This window comes from Tamandua tetradactyla, chromosome 19 (assembly GCF_023851605.1).
Source record: "Tamandua tetradactyla isolate mTamTet1 chromosome 19, mTamTet1.pri, whole genome shotgun sequence".
NCBI classification, from domain to species: domain Eukaryota; kingdom Metazoa; phylum Chordata; class Mammalia; order Pilosa; family Myrmecophagidae; genus Tamandua; species Tamandua tetradactyla.
Window position 1 is genome coordinate 50,696,960 of NC_135345.1, and position 3,957 is coordinate 50,700,916.

Consider the following 3,957-nt stretch of genomic DNA (forward strand, 5'->3'; position numbering starts at 1 on the left):
ACTGGTGGAAGAAGTCCCCTTGTTTGGCTTCTTAAGTTACCTGATCTGTTTCCAGGAGTCACTTCAAAATTGTCATGTATGCCTTAAAACCTCATTCTTTGGATTATTTTAAGTCCAGGCTTACAAATGCAGTTTTGGAAGCACATTCCTTTAATTCTGGGAAATGTTTTCTTTTGATGACTATTTTTCTTTTCTCTCTTTCAGGAATTCCTGTTATTCACATATTGTATATCAAGGACTATTTGTCTTTGTGCTCTAGCTCTGGGATATTTTCTCAACTTCATTTTCCACCTTCAACTAGTTTTTCAATTCTGGTCTCAGGTTTTTCATCTCCAAGAACTTTTTTGTCCTGTAATGTTCATGTAGAATTTTAATAAGAAACACATCAACATTATAAAAATTTTTAAATCCTTTCATTAAAAAAAATCATGTGAACATTGAGGCAGGTTGGAGTTATGCTGCCACAGGCTGAGGACCACCACCAGAAGCTGGAAGAGGCAAGGAAGACTTCTCCTCTAGAGGTTTTGGAAGGAGCATGGCCCTACTGACATCTTGATTTGAAATTTCTGGACTCCAAAACTGTGAGAGAATAAATTTCAGTTATTATAAGCCTCCAAGTTTGCAGTAATTTGTTATGACAGCCCTAGGAAACTAACACATACCCATGGTTCTCTATTTACACCTCTTCACATGCTCAGGTGCTTCCTTGCTAGAAAGTTCTTTGGGAAAGTTCAACCTGGAGCTATTAAACAAAACAGTTGAAACATAATAAAGCTTTGCAATATAAAACTGGAATCATTCCTGCCCCAAGCACTAACTGTGCCCCTAAGCATAATTCACTATTATCATTGTTCTACATTTTCAGTGAAAAAAAATAATAGAATAGGAGCTATAAATTTTTTGTGTGTGTTACAAGCACACTATTACTTGCTATAACAGAAGAACCCCGATGTCTTTTAAGGAAATTCAGAACGTAGAAAGAAAATGCTTGTGAAGAAAATCTTATGTGGTAAATTAACAAAGAAATGCAGCATGGACATTTGGGGAAGGGTTAGGAAGTTAGTGAAAAGGTAAGGCAAGTTAAAATCACTAGGGAGAGAGTCAGGGCAATTGTGAGTGCTGACACCTCACAGCCCTAGCTCACTCATGACAAAAATTATTTAGCTTAATCGAAATCCAAGGAAATATCAAAGTAAATCTATAGAAACTAGAAATCAATTACAACAACCAATGATACACATTCATCTAGGAATCTTTGCCCCATCAAAAAGATGTCAGGTTTTAATTTTGGGAACGTGAAAATATTTTGCTCTTAATGTGCAAATAAAGTAAATTAAATTATAAGATTACATGGGGGAAAAAAGAACCTTGACCCTTACCTCATTTCATACACAAAATGGAGATGGACCATATTACCTAAACATAAAGGCTGAAATTATAAATCTTTTAGAACAGAATATAACTTCCTGACCTTGTGGTAGGAAAAGATTTTGGAGAGAAGATACCAAAAAAAAAAAAAGTCATTAAACATTAAAGAAAAAAAATCTATTATACTTGGATGTCATCAAAATTTAAAACTTTTCATCATCAAAAGACTGTTGAGAAAATGAGAAGTTAAGCCACAGAGAAAAATATTCACAGTGTGTCTATCTGACCAAAGACTGGGGTCCAGAATATAAAATAATTTTTATAAATCAACAATAAAAAATATCCCAATAAAAATATGGGCAAAGACTTGAACAAATCTTCCTAAAAGAAGATATATAAATAGCCAATAAACATATGAAATGGGCTTAACATCATTAGTCAATAAGCGAAATAAAAATTAAGACCACAGTGGAATACCATTTCATCAAGATGGCTAAAATTTAAAAGACTGACAATACTAAATGTAAACAAGGGAAGTGACTCACGTTGCTGGTAGAAGGGAAGATGGCACAACCATTTTGGCAAACTTTTTGGGAACTTCTTATAAAGATAAGCATTCGCCTACTCTGTTACTCAATAATTCCACTACAGGTATTTACTCAATAGAAATCAAAACATATGTACCTAAAAATACTTACACAAAAATATTTTCAGAAGCTCTATTCCTAGAAGCCCCAAACTAAAAACAACCCACATTTTTTTTCATCAATAGGAAAGTAGATAAACAAATTGGCTCATGCAGAAAAATGAAATGCTTCTCAACAATAAAAAAGGAATGAACTATTGATATTTACAACAACATCGATGAATCTCAAAAACATGACTTGGGTTGTTACTATGTGCCAGACATAAAGCACTTTATGCACTTAACTCTTATTAAAAACTGTGAAGTATTATTTCAGGTTCCTACAGATGAGGAAACTAAGGTTCAGAAAAGTTACTTGCCCAAGACCACATAGCCAGAAAGTACACCAAATGTAGTAATATACGAACAAAAGTATGAATGACGTCTAAATATATGCCTTTAATTACTTTCCTACACTGACTCTGAGTTTCCCAAACATCTTTTGTACTAGAGCTGAGAAATCAAAACTCTATTTGAATTGTAGTATTAATGTCTTCATCATTTTAGTGTACCATTTCAATAACCACTTGTAAATTTGAGGACCATTGACTCTCGGGGGAAAAGTAAACCAAAGGCCGCATATAATATCTATTTCAACAAACAGACAAAACTAATTGTCTTGACTTCTTGATTGATAGAAAAAATTAATATGTCTGAAAGATAATATTTGGATTATCAACACAGTGATTTTTTTGGTGGCGTTTTGTCCATATTATAAGGTATGGGATGGCCTCTGCAGGGGAGAATCATAGAAACCTAGCAGCGGTTACCGTCTCAAAAGTCCATGAACCAACCTCATTCCAGTTCTGGAATGCCTATGCAGCATTCTCAATGAATGACCACCTGATCTCTCTTAGAACTATTCTGGGTTTAGGAAACTTACCGCTTCAAGTGTAGCCTATTTCATTATAGAGCAGTTCTGTTCTTTAGGAATTATTCCTTATTTTCCTAAATAATACTTACTTCATAGTTTGTTGTGAGGGGTAAATGGGTAAAGTGTCTAATGTTATGTAAATGGTACCTTGTATTATTGGTTTAAAGAATATAACTCTGAATAGTATATACTTTTGAGCTAGAATAAACTTCCCATCATGTCTACCTCTTACATAGTCTTCCCTGAGGGATCCTGAGATAGCTCTTTCCTTGTCCATCCACAGGACCCTTTAAGTTAAAATGAAAGAGATATCACTTGATGTGGGAAAATGGATTCTTCACAGTAAATTTTTTTTTAAATGATTTACATTTAATAAAATGCTAAAATTTCAAATGTGGCTGACAATAAATAATGCTCTTAACCTCGTCCTAGTATTCAAACAATACCGGGAAAAAAAACCTAGCGTCCAGTAGTCAATAAATAGTATATACAGAATTTTTGTGATGTGGGTCAATGAAAACATAAGTATATTTAAAAATATAACTAAAACCGTTTTTATCAAGAAACCAATACTTTTTAGGAAGAGAATTGCTTCACTGACTTCTTTTAATCCCCATTGTGGAGATGTGGCTATTCTGATTATAAGTACCTGCAGGCCAACTTCCTATTACTATCAATCTCCCTTTCAGAGACCTCATGACTTACGAATAGAAAAGAAAGAACATGTGACTATTTCACCCATCACAATACATAGGAAAAAAATATGGGAGTAAAAGACTAAACAAGGACAAGCAATATCATCCCAACTGTCAGATCAGAGCAAGCCTGGGCCTTGCCCAAATCCGAAGACAAAAAGAATCACTTCCCTTGTCCTATTATTTCTTGTTGGCCGAAGTGTTCAACTTAGGAAAGTTTGTTTATAGACATCACTTTCTAATACATAATCAATTCAGAGAAAAACAGAAAATAAATTTGAAAAAAAGACCCTCAGAATTTAACTCCAGATAATTATCAGTGCATTTTCCCACAG

The 3,957-nt window shown here is 33.9% G+C and overlaps 1 long non-coding RNA gene across 1 annotated transcript; it reads right to left on the minus strand.

The window, feature by feature from the left end:
- Window positions 1–433: 433 nt before the first annotated feature.
- LOC143663605 (uncharacterized) lies at window positions 434–2,857 on the minus strand. Its single transcript, XR_013166067.1, has 3 exons — window positions 2,824–2,857; window positions 663–742; window positions 434–579 (listed from the first exon to the last, which is right to left on the minus strand). It is a non-coding gene; the product is annotated as an uncharacterized LOC143663605 (long non-coding RNA).
- Window positions 2,858–3,957: the final 1,100 nt, after the last annotated feature.